We start from the raw sequence: 15,196 nt of genomic DNA on the forward strand, positions 1-15,196 counted from the left end.
TGAATTAGCTCGTCAGATAGAAACACTGATACCTTCCACTAAAGATCTCCACAAAGGAATTCAGTATAAAAACAAAGCTCCTGTTTTGTGAATACACTTGTAGTTACAGTTAATCGTAGTTAGGATATGTTTATAAACTGAAATCACAAATGTAGCTGATCAGCCTGATTTTCAGTGGCTGGACATTACAACCCCTCAAACTCTCTGCTGTTACCATGACATCATCAAACCCTCCGTCCAATCAGCTTCGTCCTTTTCTTTCAACAATCCTGGAACGTGGTGAGCTGCCCAATCAAAACATTTCTTCCCACACCTCACCTCACCTCCACCTCACCTCACCTCTGTCTCCACCTCACCTCCACCTCACCTGTCTCTACCTCACCTCCACCTCACCTCTGTCTCCACCTCACCTCCACCTCACCTCACCTCTGTCTCCACTTCACCTCTGTCTCCACCTCACCTCACCTCTGTCTCCACCTCACCTCTGTCTCTACCTCACCTCCACCTCACCTCTGTCTCCACTTCACCTCTGCCTCCACCTCACTTCACCTCTGTCTCCACCTCACCTCTGTCTCCACCTCACCTCACCTCTGTCTCCACCTCACCTCCACCTCACCTCTGTCTCTACCTCACCTCCACCTCACCTCACCTCCCCCTCACCTCCACCTCCACCTCCACTTCACCTCCACCTCCCCTTCACCTCTGCCTCCACCTCACTTCACCTCTGTCTCCACCTCACCCCCACCTCACCTCCACCTCACCTCTGTCTCCACCTCACTTCACCTCCACCTCACCTCTGTCTCCACCTCACCTCCATCTCAGCCCCATCTCCAACCCCAAACTCTGGAAACCCCCAGGACTCCTTGCCTGACTACACACATTTATGTATATATATATATATATATATATATATATATATATATATATATATATATATATATATATATATATATATATAATAAATTCCCCTCTCGCCCTCCGCAGGCGGTCACCTGTTTTTCTATTCCAAGCTCGGGTCCTCTACCAGAGGCCTGGGAGCTTGAGGGTCCTGGTCCTCTACCAGAGGCCTGGGAGCTTGAGGGTCCTGGTCCTCTACCAGAGGCCTGGGAGCTTGAGGGTCCTGGTCCTCTACCAGAGGTTGTTCCAGGGATCTGCTGTAGCCACTCCTCCAGTTTGGGGGTTACTGCCCCGAGGGCACTACTGTCACCTTCACCTTCCAAGCCCTCTCCAGCTCCTCTCTGAGCCCCTGGTACTCCTTCTTTCTGATGTTACATCACTTGGTACTCCTTCTTTCTGATGTTCCATCACTTGGTATTTCTTCTTTCTGATGTTCCACCACTTGGTATTTCTTCTTTCTGATGTTCCACCACTTGGTATTTCTTCTTTCTGATGTTCCACCACTTGGTATTTCTTCTTTCTGATGTCACATCACTTGGTATTTCTTCTTTCTGATGTTACCATCACTTGGTATTTCTTCTTTCTGATGTTCCATCACTTGGTCCTCCTTCTTTCTGATGTTACCATCACTTGGTATTTCTTCTTTCTGATGTTCCATCACTTGGTACTCCTTCTTTCTGATGTTACCATCACTTGGTATTTCTTCTTTCTGATGTTCCATCACTTGGTATTTCTTCTTTCTGATGTTCCATCACTTGGTATTTCTTCTTTCTGATGTTCCATCACTTGGTCCTCCTTCTTTCTGATGTTACCATCACTTGGTATTTCTTCTTTCTGATGTTCCATCACTTGGTACTCCTTCTTTCTGATGTTCCATCACTTGGTATTTCTTCTTTCTGATGTTCCATCACTTGGTATTTCTTCTTTCTGATGTCACATCACTTGGTATTTCTTCTTTCTGATGTTCCACCACTTGGTATTTCTTCTTTCTGATGTTACATCACTTGGTATTTCTTCTTTCTGATGTTCCACCACTTGGTATTTCTTCTTTCTGATGTTACATCACTTGGTATTTCTTCTTTCTGATGTTCCATCACTTGGTCCTCCTTCTTTCTGATGTTACCATCACTTGGTATTTCTTCTTTCTGATGTTCCATCACTTGGTCCTCCTTCTTTCTGATGTTCCATCACTTGGTATTTCTTCTTTCTGATGTTCCATCACTTGGTCCTCCTTCTTTCTGATGTTACCATCACTTGGTATTTCTTCTTTCTGATGTTCCATCACTTGGTCCTCCTTCTTTCTGATGTTACCATCACTTGGTATTTCTTCTTTCTGATGTTACATCACTTGGTATTTCTTCTTTCTGATGTTACCATCACTTGGTATTTCTTCTTTCTGATGTTACATCACTTGGTATTTCTTCTTTCTGACGTTCCATCACTTGGTATTGCTACATCCACCACCACGGCTTTCCTCTGCCCTTTATCAACCACCACAATGTCTGCTTGGTTCTCCATTACCATCCTGTCTGTCTGTATCTGGAAATCCCACAGGATCTTCATCGGTCATTCTCCACCACCTTTGGGGGGGTTCTCCCACTGTGACCTTGGGGTTTCCAGACCATACTCCGCACAGATGTGTCGGTACACTATGCCAGCCACTTGGTTATGGCGTTCCATGTATGCTTTCCCAGCTAGCATCTTGCACCCTGCAGTTCTGTGCTGGATGGTCTCAGGTGCCTCTTTGCACAGTCTACACCTTGGGTCTTGTCTGGTGTGGTAGATCTGGGCTTCTATGGCTCTGGTGCTCAGAGCCTGCTCCTGTGCAGCCAGGATGAGGGCCTCTGTGCTGTCCTGTAGGCCAGCCCTCTAGCCATTGGTATATATATGTATATATATATATATATATATATATATATATATATATATATATATATACTTATGTCCTGTAGGCCAGCCCTCTCTAGCCATCGGTAGGACTTGAGATCAGCCACTTCAGTTATGTTCCGGTGGTACATCCCATGTAGGGGCTTGTCCTCCCATGATGGTCCCTCTTCCAGCACCTCCTCATCTTGTCCTCCCATGATGGTCCCTCTTCCAGCACCTCCTCATCTCGCCATTGTCTGAGACTTTGGTTGAGTATGTCATCCGTTGGAGCCCTTTCCTTGATGTACGTACGGAGCTTGGATGTTTCATCCTGGATAGTGGCTCTCACGCTCACTAGTCCTCGGCCTCCTTCCTTACAGCTAGCATACAGTCTCAAGGTGCTGGATCTGGTTGGTTTTATATTTCTTTTTATTTTATTCAAAAGTTAAAATAAAATAAAAATAAACAGTCTTCGTTGCAAAACTTCCAATTTTGAACGACAGGAGCAGGAAATGTCTCATATCGTCTCTCATCTCGTCTCTTGGTTCATCTCGTCTGATTGCTCCAGGCCAGGACCAGGACCAGGACCAGGTCCTGGATCAGGGTCAGGATCAATAAATTGTCCTCACTGAGACAAGTCAATGGTTTCTTGTCTGAGACTGACTGTTCTGATCAACTGTTTTTGTAGCTTGATGCTTTAATCTATTGATCAACCTGAGGATCCATCTATTTATTGACAAAACGATCAATCTATTGATCAACCTGAAGACACTTTTCATTCTTTTGAATCTAATATATTCTTTGTCTGAACATTTTAGGTTTCTCTTTATAAACACGTGGCGTGTGTGCGTACATGTGTGTGTACGTGTGTGTGAGAGCTTTAGCCTACCTCTTACTTCCTGTGGGAAGACCTCCTCCTCTCGGCTCCCGATCTCCTGGCGGACACCCCTGACGCTGATGACGGCCTTCAGCTGGGGGGGGCTGAGGAAGGAGGGGGGTCTCAGCTGCAGCGCTGCTCGCAGGAAGCTGGCGGCCTCGGTGGCGTAGGGGAAGCAGGAGGAGGAGGGGGAGGGGGGGGGGGCGGGAGCAGGGCCGGTTGTCCACTTGGAGGAAGAGCAGCGAGCTGAGAGACGGAGACACGAGTCTGTTAGTCGAACCCTAACTCTAACTCTAACCCTAACCCTCTAACCCTCTAACCTTAACACTCTAACTCTAACCCTAACCCTCTAACCCTAACCCTAACCCTCTAACCCTAACCCTCTAACTCTAACCCTAACCCTCTAACCCTAACTCTAACCCTAACCCTCTAACCCTAACTCTAACCCTAACCCTCTAACCCTAACCCTCTAACCCTAACCCTCTAACCCTAACTCTAACCCTAACCCTCTAACCCTAACCCTCTAACTCTAACCCTAACCCTCTAACCCTAACCCTAACCCTAACCCTCTAACCTTAACCCTCTAACTCTAGTCCTAACCCTCTAGCCCTAACTCTAATCCTAACTCTAACTCTAACCCTAACCCTCTAACCCTAACCCTCTAACCCTAACCCTCTAACCCTAACTCTAACCCTAACCCTAACCCTAACTCTAACTCTAACTCTAACTCTAACCCTCTAACCCTAACCCTCTAACCCTAACCCTAACCTTATAACCCTAACCACTTGAAGAGCAGTGAGCTGAGAGACAGAGACACGACTCTGTTTGTCCAGGTCCATTCAACAAACTGTGATACTACGAGACTCGGCGACATGAACTGTTCATACAGGAAGCGAAACTCTTCAGCCGTTCTGGCTTTTCTTATCACTTTACTTTGAAACTCAACTGAGACTCTTTAACAGAGCGACTGAGACTCTTTAACAGAGCGACTGAGACTCTTTAGCAGAGTGACTGAGACTCTTTAGCAGCTGAGCCTCTTTAGCAGCTGAGACTCTTTAGCAGAGCGACTGAGACTCTTTAGCAGCTGAGACTCTTTAGCAGAGCGACTGAGACTCTTTAGCAGCTGAGACTCTTTAGCAGCTGAGACTCTTTAGCAGAGCGACTGAGACTCTTTAGCAGCTGAGCCTCTTTAGCAGAGCGACTGAGACTCTTTAGCAGCTGAGACTCTTTAGTAGAGCGACTGAGACTCTTTAGCAGAGCGACTGAGACTCTTTAGCAGCTGAGCCTCTTTAGCAGCTGAGACTCTTTAGCAGAGCGACTGAGACTCTTTAGCAGCTGAGACTCTTTAGCAGAGTGACTGAGACTCTTTAGCAGCTGAGCCTCTTTAGCAGAGCGACTGAGACTCTTTAGCAGCTGAGACTCTTTAGCAGAGCGACTGAGACTCTTTAGCAGCTGAGACTCTTTAGCAGAGCGACTGAGACTCTTTAGCAGCTGAGCCTCTTTAGCAGAGCGACTGAGACTCTTTAGCAGCTGAGCCTCTTTAGCAGAGCGACTGAGACTCTTTAGCAGCTGAGACTCTTTAGCAGCTGAGACTCTTTAGCAGAGCGACTGAGACTCTTTAGCAGCTGAGACTCTTTAGCAGCTGACACTTTAGCAGAGCAGCTGAGTTTTTTCTGACCATCCATCTATTCATTCAGTTGAGTATCTGAGCATTTCAGTAACCATTCATCATTTATTTCTGTTCATACTCACTTCATTTCTTCCTCCTTGAACTAACTTCCTTACTGAGTAGGTCTGGAATTACTTGCATTGCCTTTGCTCTTTTAAGCTCTGTATTCATTTATATTCCTTAGAATTAATGTCACTGCATTTGCCTTAAAGTTTGGTTGCCAGGTTTGGTGTGACCCAGCATGTCCTGGTTGCCAGGTTGGGCCGGCCTGTGGTTATGAAGCAGAGCGTAGCTGCAGAGCGTAGCTGCAGTGCAGGCGGTACCGACCCGTTGGAGTCCGGCGGGGGCTCCTGGGCCAGCAGGGCCTCCAGCTCCTGGGGGTTGAACTGGAACACGTCGCTGCTGGCGGCCAGGGGGGCGGCGCCCCGCAGCTTGAGGGGCGCCTGCAGCAGGACGCTGAGCGCCCAGAGGACGGAGGTGTTGGTGAAGGTGGAGCGCTGCAGCGGCACGCTGGTGTGCAGGACCAGCGTGCCTTTGGCCCACTGCCACTTCTGCTGTTTGAGGCAGTCCCCGCCGTCCCACCCACAGGGGGCGCTGTCACAGCCCACCTCGCAGTGAGAGTCTGCGTAGTGATCCCGGCAGTATGGGACGTGTCCCGGGCTGAGAGGACGAGAGACAGACAGAGAGGGGACACATTAGAGTCATATTACTGAAGGAGCGTTCTCTCGTCATAGAGTGACACCCAGTGGGCGGGGCTTAACCGCTAACCCACCCAGTGGGCGGGGCTTAACCGCTAACCCAACCTTTTTCATCCTTTGGTGCTGAAATGAAACTGTAGTGGGCATGGTGGAGTAGTAGTGGACTGTGGTGGACTAGTGGTGGACTAGTAGTGGACTGTGGTGGACTAGTAGTGGACTGTGGTGGACTAGTGGTGGACTAGTAGTGGACTGTGGTGGACTAGTAGTGGACTGTGGTGGACTAGTGGTGGACTAGTAGTGGACTGTGGTGGACTAGTAGTGGACTGTGGTGGACTAGTGGTGGACTAGTAGTGGACTAGTAGTGGACTGTGGTGGACTAGTAGTGGACTGTGGTGGACTAGTAGTGGACTGTGGTGGACTAGTGGTGGACTAGTAGTGGACTAGTAGTGGACTGTGGTGGACTAGTGGTGGACTAGTAGTGGACTGTGGTGGACTAGTAGTGGACTAGTGGTGGACTAGTAGTGGACTAGTGGTGGACTGTGGTGGACTAGTGGTGGACTAGTAGTGGACTGTGGTGGACTAGTAGTGGACTGTGGTGGACTAGTGGTGGACTAGTAGTGGACTAGTAGTGGACTGTGGTGGACTAGTGGTGGACTAGTAGTGGACTGTGGTGGACTAGTGGTGGACTAGTAGTGGACTGTGGTGGACTAGTAGTGGACTGTGGTGGTGTAGTGGAGGTCTAGTGGTGGACTAGTAGTGGACTGGTGGTCTAGTGGTGGACTAGTGGAGTAGTGGTGGACTAGTGGTCTAGTGGTGGACTAGTAGTGGCCTAGTGGTGGACTAGTGGTGGACTAGTAGTGGACTAGTGGTGTAGTGGTGGACAAGTAGTGGACTAGTGGACTAGTAGTGGACTAGTGGTGTAATTGTGGACTAGTGGTGGACTAGTGGTCTAGTGGTGGACTAGTAGTGGTCTAGTGGTGGACTAGTGGTCTAGTGGTGTAGTGGTGGACTAGTAGTGGACTAGTGGCCTAGTGGTGTAGTGGTGGACAAGTAGTGGACTAGTGGCCTAGTGGTGGACTAGTGGTGTAATGGTGGACTAGTGGTGGACTAGTGGTCTAGTGGTGGACTAGTAGTGGACTAGTGGCCTAATGGTGGACAAGTAGTGGTCTAGTGGTGGACTAGTAGTGGACTGTGGTGGACTAGTGGTGGACTAGTAGTGGACTGTGGTGGACTAGTAGTGGACTGTGGTGGACTAGTGGTGGTGTAGTGGAGGTCTAGTATTGGACTAGTAGTGGACTGGTGGTCTAGTGGTGGACTAGTGGAGTAGTGGTGGACTAGTGGTCTAGTGGTGGACTAGTAGTGGCCTAGTGGTGGACTAGTGGTGGACTAGTAGTGGACTAGTGGTGTAGTGGTGGACAAGTAGTGGACTAGTGGCCTAGTGGTGGACTAGTAGTGGACTAGTGGTGGACTAGTGGTCTAGTGGTGGACTAGTAGTGGACTAGTGGTCTAGTGGTGTAGTGGTGGACTAGTAGTGGACTAGTGGCCTAGTGGTGTAGTGGTGGACAAGTAGTGGACTAGTGGCCTAGTGGTGGACTAGTGGTGTAATGGTGGACTAGTGGTGGACTAGTGGTCTAGTGGTGGACTAGTAGTGGACTAGTGGCCTAATGGTGGACAAGTAGTGGTCTAGTGGTGGACTAGTAGTGGACTGTGGTGGACTAGTGGTGGACTAGTAGTGGACTGTGGTGGACTAGTAGTGGACTGTGGTGGACTAGTGGTGGTGTAGTGGAGGTCTAGTATTGGACTAGTAGTGGACTGGTGGTCTAGTGGTGGACTAGTGGAGTAGTGGTGGACTAGTGGTCTAGTGGTGGACTAGTAGTGGCCTAGTGGTGGACTAGTGGTGGACTAGTAGTGGACTAGTGGTGTAGTGGTGGACAAGTAGTGGACTAGTGGCCTAGTGGTGGACTAGTAGTGGACTAGTGGTGGACTAGTGGTCTAGTGGTGGACTAGTAGTGGACTAGTGGTCTAGTGGTGTAGTGGTGGACTAGTAGTGGACTAGTGGCCTAGTGGTGTAGTGGTGGACAAGTAGTGGACTAGTGGCCTAGTGGTGGACTAGTGGTGTAATGGTGGACTAGTGGTGGACTAGTGGTCTAGTGGTGGACTAGTAGTGGACTAGTGGCCTAATGGTGGACTAGTAGTGGTCTAGTGGTGGACTAGTGGTGGACTAGTGGTGGACTAGTGGTGTAGTGGTGGACTAGTGGTCTAGTGGTGGACTAGTGGTCTAGTGGTGGACTATTAGTGGTCTAGTGGTGGACTAGTGGTGTAGTGGTGGACTAGTGGACTAGTGGTGTAGTGGTGGACTAGTGGTCTAGTGGTGGACCAGTGGACTAGTGGTGGACTAGTTCTGGACTAACCCAGTCAGTATTCTTTTGCATGTCTCGTTTTATTTTGTTAGAAAATAAGGTTCAGTTTCCCAAAGGGGAAATTATTTAAATGTGGTCACTGGGAGGCGGGGCCACTGGGAGATGGAGCCACTGGGGGGCGGGGCCAGATGTATACCAGATGTCTTGACTGTAGTGAATTGGATGATGTAGGACTGAACGTGTACGTCAGGTACTAGTTACTTGCAGTGACTCCGGTCCTTCAGGCAGTCGAACCCGTCCCGCAGACAATCAGCCTCCATACATTCTCGGTCACATGACCCGTCCCCAAATTTGTCCTGGCACTTCCGATTGGCCGGACACTGACCCCAGGGATCAGTGGACACCGCTGTGGACACATGAGATTGACCAGCAGAAAGACATTTAAAATCTCATTTCACACCCAATATATATATACATACAATTTTACTGTAATCGTTTCTATAGTAATAACTACATGTGTAATTACTACATGTGTAATAACTGCATGTGTAATAACTATATGTATAATAACTACACGTGCATTTAACTATGTGTAATAACTATGTGTAATAATTATATGTGTAATAACTATGTGTATAACTACATGTAGAATAACTATTTTGTAATAACTATGTGTGTAATAACTATATGAGTAATAACTATATGTGTGTACTAACTATATGTGTAATAATTGTGTATAATAACTACACGTAGAAACTATATGTGTAATGCATATATGTGTAATAACTGTGTAATAACTATATGTGTAATAGCGACTTTGTCGAGCAGCTTCATGAGAACTTGACATTAGAACCAAGCAAGGTAATAACACTCTCTGTGGGTGAACTGCAGGGGGTTCAGGTGGGGGGTCAGGGGTCCAGGTGAAGGTCAGGGAGTTCAGGTGAAGGTCAGGGGTCCAGGTGAAGGTCAGGGGTCAGGTGAAGGTCAGGGGTCCAGGTGAAGGTCATGGGTCAGGTGAAGGTCAGGGAGTCCAGGTGAAGGTCAGGGGTCAGGTGAAGGTCAGGGGTCAGGTGAAGGTCAGGGGTCCAGGTGAAGGTCAGGGGTCAGGTGAAGGTCAGGGAGTCCAGGTGAAGGTCAGGGGTCCAGGTGAAGGTGAGGGGTCAGGTGAAGGTCAGGGGTCCAGGTGAAGGTCAGGGGGTCCAGGTGGGGGGTCAGGGGTCCAGGTGAAGGTCAGGGAGTCCAGGTGAAGGTCAGGGGTCCAGGTGAAGGTCAGGGAGTCCAGGTGAAGGTCAGGGGTCAGGTGAAGGTCAGGGAGTCCAGGTGAAGGTCAGGTGTCCAGGTGAAGGTCAGGGGTCAGGTGAAGGTCAGGGGTCCAGGTGAAGGTCAGGGGTCAGGTGAAGGTGAGGGGTCAGGTGAAGGTCAGGGGTCCAGGTGAAGGTGAGGGGTCAGGTGAAGGTCAGGGGTCAGGTGAAGGTCAGGGGTCCATGTGGGGGGTCAGGGGTCCAGGTGATCGTCAGGGGTCCATGTGGGGAGGGGGTCATAGTTCTGACATTGGTTCTGGAGTTGTTTCTGAAGTTGTTTCTGGAGTTGGTTCTGGAGTTGTTTCTGGAGTTATTTCCGAAGTTGTTTCTGGAGTTGGTTCTGGAGTTGTTTCTGGAGTTGTTTCCGAAGTTGTTTCTGGAGTTGGTTCTGGAGTTGTTTCTGACATTGTTTCTGGAGTTGGTTCTGGAGTTGTTTCTGACATTGTTTCTGGAGTTGTTTCTGGAATTGTTTCTGGAGTTGTTTCTGGAGTTGGTTCTGGAGTTGTTTCTGAAGTTGTTTCTGGAGTTGTTTCCGAAGTTGTTTCTGGAATTGGTTCTGGAGTTGTTTCTGACATTGTTTCTGGAGTTGGTTCTGGAGTTGTTTCTGACATTGTTTCTGGAGTTGTTTCTGGAGTTGGTTCTGGAGTTGTTTCTGGAGTTGTTTCTGGAGTCGTTTCCGAAGTTGTTTCTGGAGTTGTTTCTGACATTGTTTCTGGAGTTGGTTCTGGAGTTGTTTCTGGAGTTGGTTCTGGAGTTGTTTCTGAAGTTGTTTCTGGAGTTGTTTCCGAAGTTGTTTCTGGAGTTGGTTCTGGAGTTGTTTCTGACATTGTTTCTGGAGTTGGTTCTGGAGTTGTTTCTGACATTGTTTCTGGAGTTGTTTCTGGAGTTGGTTCTGGAGTTGTTTCTGGAGTTGGTTCTGGAGTTGTTTCTGGAGTTGGTTCTGGAGTTGTTTCTGAAGTTGTTTCTGGAGTTGTTTCCGAAGTTGTTTCTGGAGTTGGTTCTGGAGTTGTTTCTGACATTGTTTCTGGAGTTGGTTCTGGAGTTGTTTCTGACATTGTTTCTGGAGTTGTTTCTGGAGTTGTTTCTGGAGTTGTTTCTGGAGTTGGTTCTGGAGTTGTTTCTGGAGTTGGTTCTGGAGTTGTTTCTGAAGTTGTTTCTGGAGTTGTTTCCGAAGTTGTTTCTGGAATTGGTTCTGGAGTTGTTTCTGACATTGTTTCTGGAGTTGGTTCTGGAGTTGTTTCTGACATTGTTTCTGGAGTTGTTTCTGGAGTTGGTTCTGGAGTTGTTTCTGGAGTTGTTTCTGGAGTTGTTTCCGAAGTTGTTTCTGGAGTTGTTTCTGACATTGTTTCTGGAGTTGGTTCTGGAGTTGTTTCTGGAGTTGGTTCTGGAGTTGTTTCTGAAGTTGTTTCTGGAGTTGTTTCCGAAGTTGTTTCTGGAGTTGGTTCTGGAGTTGTTTCTGACATTGTTTCTGGAGTTGGTTCTGGAGTTGTTTCTGACATTGTTTCTGGAGTTGTTTCTGGAGTTGGTTCTGGAGTTGTTTCTGGAGTTGGTTCTGGAGTTGTTTCTGGAGTTGGTTCTGGAGTTGTTTCTGAAGTTGTTTCTGGAGTTGTTTCCGAAGTTGTTTCTGGAGTTGGTTCTGGAGTTGTTTCTGACATTGTTTCTGGAGTTGGTTCTGGAGTTGTTTCTGACATTGTTTCTGGAGTTGTTTCTGGAGTTGTTTCTGGAGTTGTTTCTGGAGTTGGTTCTGGAGTTGTTTCTGGAGTTGGTTCTGGAGTTGTTTCTGACATTGTTTCTGGAGTTGGTTCTGGAGTTGTTTCTGACATTGTTTCTGGAGTTGTTTCTGGAGTTGTTTCTGGAGTTGGTTCTGGAGTTGGTTCTGGAGTTGGTTCTGGAGTTGTTTCTGGAGTTGTTTCTGAAGTTGGTTCTGGAGTTGGTTCTGGAGTTGGTTCTGGAGTTGTTTCTGGAGTTGTTTGCTCCACATGGCCGACGCACACACACTCATTGTTTCAAGCCGTTAGCGACCGCTAACAATGCCGCCGCTCAGGCCGCTGGAGGCGGCAGGAAGTTGGCAGGAAGTCGTCCCGACATAAACAGGAAGTGTCCAGAAGAAGTGAATAGCAACAGGAAGTGAAGCAGGTCGAGAGCTTGATAAATGTCAGAGGTCGTTGCCATGGCAACGAGGAATGTGATGGCATTCGAGACAATAATGGGCTTGACAGGTGTGAGTTCAGAGCGAACGTTGCGGCTAGTTTTAGTGGGGGACAATCTTTTATATTTTCACGTTTACTGGGTCTACTGGTGTAAACAAAGCACAAGACTAAACGTTTCTAAATATTTAGCAGTATGGCTGTAAAGCCTTGACTTGTGGTTGTGATGTGCTAGTTTATGATTACTGTTGTCTTTTTTGGGTTTTAAATCAGGTCACAATCCTGAAAAACAATTTGTGAAAGTCTCAACATGAATGATTAGAACGATTCACTTCCTGTTGACAAACAAACAAACAACTCAATGAACAAAATACACGTTTTCAAATAATCATATACAACCACATAGATTGAGATGAAGTTATTTTAACAACAACACAGACCAACATTCCAACAACAACAACAACACAGACCAACATTACAACAACAACACAGACCAACATTACAACAACAACACAGACCAATATTCCAACAACAACAACACAGACCAACATTACAACAACAACACAGACCAACATTACAACAACAACACAGACCAACATTACAACAACAACAACACAGACCAACATTCCAAAAACAACAACACAGACCAATATTCCAACAACAACAACACAGATCAACATTACAACAACAACGCAGACCAACATTACAACAACAACAACACAGACCAACATTCCAACAACAACAACACAGACCAACATTACAACAACAACAACACAGACCAATATTCCAACAACAACAACACAGACCAACATTACAACAACAACACAGACCAACATTCCAACAACAACAACACAGACCAACATTCCAACAACAACAACACAGACCAACATTCCAACAACAACAACACAGACCAACATTACAACAACAACACAGACCAACATTACAACAACAACAACACAGACCAACATTACAACAACACAGACCAACATTACAACAACAACACAGACCAACATTACAACAACAACACAGACCAACATTACATCAACAACACAGACCAACATTACAACAACAACAACACAGACCAACATTCCAACAACAACAACACAGACCAACATTCCAACAACAACAACACAGACCAACATTACAACAACAACACAGACCAACATTACAACAACAACACAGACCAACATTACATCAACAACACATACCAATATTCCAACAACAACAACACAGACCAACATTACAACAACAACAACACAGACCAACATTACAACAACAACAACACAGACCAACATTACAACAACAACAGCACAGACCAACATTACAACAACAACAACACAGACCAACATTACAACAACAACACAGACCAACATTACAACAACAACAACACAGACCAACATTACAACAACAACAACACAGACCAACATTACAACAACAACAACACAGACCAACATTACAACAACAACAACAACAACACAGACCAACATTACAACAACAACACAGACCAACATTACAACAACAACAACACAGACCAACATTACAACAACAACAACAACACAGACCAACATTACAACAACAACAACACAGACCAACATTACAACAACAACAACAACAACACAGACCAACATTACAACAACAACAACACAGACCAACATTACAACAACAACACAGACCAACATTACAACAACAACACAGACCAACATTACAACAACAACAACAACAACACAGACCAACATTACAACAACAACAACACAGACCAACACTCCAGAAGGAGCTGGAAACTCACCAAGACTCGTCCAGTTCAGTCGGAGCAGAACAAACATCATCAAAGTCAACATCTTCACTCTTCAGGTCTCCACCTCCTCTCTTCTCTCAGTCCTCCTCTCTTCTCTCAGTCCTCCCTTCTTCTCTCAGTCCTCCCTTCTTCTCTCAGTCCTCCTCTCTTCTCTCAGTCCTCCCTTCTTCTCTCAGTCCTCCCTTCTTCTCTCAGTCCTCCCTTCTTCTCTCAGTCTTCCTCTCTTCTCTCAGTCCTCCTCTCTTCTCTCAGTGCTCCTCTCTTCTCTCAGTCCTCCCTTCTTCTCTCAGTCCTCCCTTCTTCTCTCAGTCTTCCTCTCTTCTCTCAGTCCTCCCTTCTTCTCTCAGTCCTCCTCTCTTCTCTCAGTCCTCCTCTCTTCTCTCAGTCCTCCCTTCTTCTCTCAGTCCTCCTCTCTTCTCTCAGTCCTCCCTTCTTCTCTCAGTCTTCCTCTCTTCTCTCAGTCCTCCTCTCTTCTCTCAGTCCTCCCTTCTTCTCTCAGTCCTCCTCTCTTCTCTCAGTGCTCCTCTCTTCTCTCAGTCCTCCCTTCTTCTCTCAGTCCTCCTCTCTTCTCTCAGTGCTCCTCTCTTCTCTCAGTCCCCCTTCTTCTCTCAGTCCTCTCTTCTCTCAGTGCTCCTCTCTTCTCTCAGTCCCCCCTTCTTCTCTCAGTCCTCTCTTCTCTCAGTCTTCCTCTCTTCTCTCAGTCCTCCCTTCTTCTCTCAGTCCTCCTCTCTTCTCTCAGTCCTCCTTTCTTCTCTCAGTCCTCCTCTCTTCTCTCAGTGCTCCTCTCTTCTCTCACTCCTTCTGTCCACCTCCTTTCTTCTCTCCGTCCTCCAGGCACAAGCTGTCGATCAGAGACAAAGCGTCTTCAGCGGGAAACCAAGACTGAACACTTTAGTCTGAGGGCAGTTTCTCAATCCATCACACCTTCAAAACCCTTCCTCCTCCTCCTCCTCCTCCTCCTCCCCCTCTTCCTCCTCCTCCTCCTCCTCCTCCTCCTCCTCCTCCACCCAGCCCACCCTCTCCTTCTCCTCCTCCCCCTCTTCCTCCTTCTCCTCCACCCAGCCCATTCTCTCCTCTTCTTCCTCCTCCTCCTCCTCCTCCACCCTGCACACCCTCTCCTCCTCCTCCTCCACCCAGCTCACCCTCTCCTCCTCCTCTTCCTCCTTCTCCTCCACCCAGCCCACCCTCTCCTCCTCCATCCAGCCCACCCTCTCCTCCCCCTCTTCCTCCTTCTCCTCCACCCAGCCCACCCTCTCCTCCTCCTCCTCCCCCCCTTCCTCCTCCTCCTCCACCCAGCCCACTGTGTTCGTTCGTTCTTTTTTCAGAGGCCCTGCAGTTTTCTGGACAACTTCCTGCCACTGTGTGGAGAAGAATAGGAAGTGTGTGTGTGTGTGTGTGTGTGTGTGTGTGTGTGTGTGTGTGTGTGTGTGTGTGTGTTTTGCCATAAAACACACACATAAATCACAAATCAGAACATTCTATTGTTGTTTAGTCCGTTATAAATATTAAAATACTCCAAACCATGTGACCATTATCAGAACTCCATGTGTGACTTTTACTGGAGAAATAACCAGGTGAAGATCAGT

The sequence above is a fragment of the Blennius ocellaris genome (genome assembly GCF_963422515.1).
Source record: "Blennius ocellaris genome assembly, chromosome: 8".
Taxonomy (NCBI): domain Eukaryota; kingdom Metazoa; phylum Chordata; class Actinopteri; order Blenniiformes; family Blenniidae; genus Blennius; species Blennius ocellaris.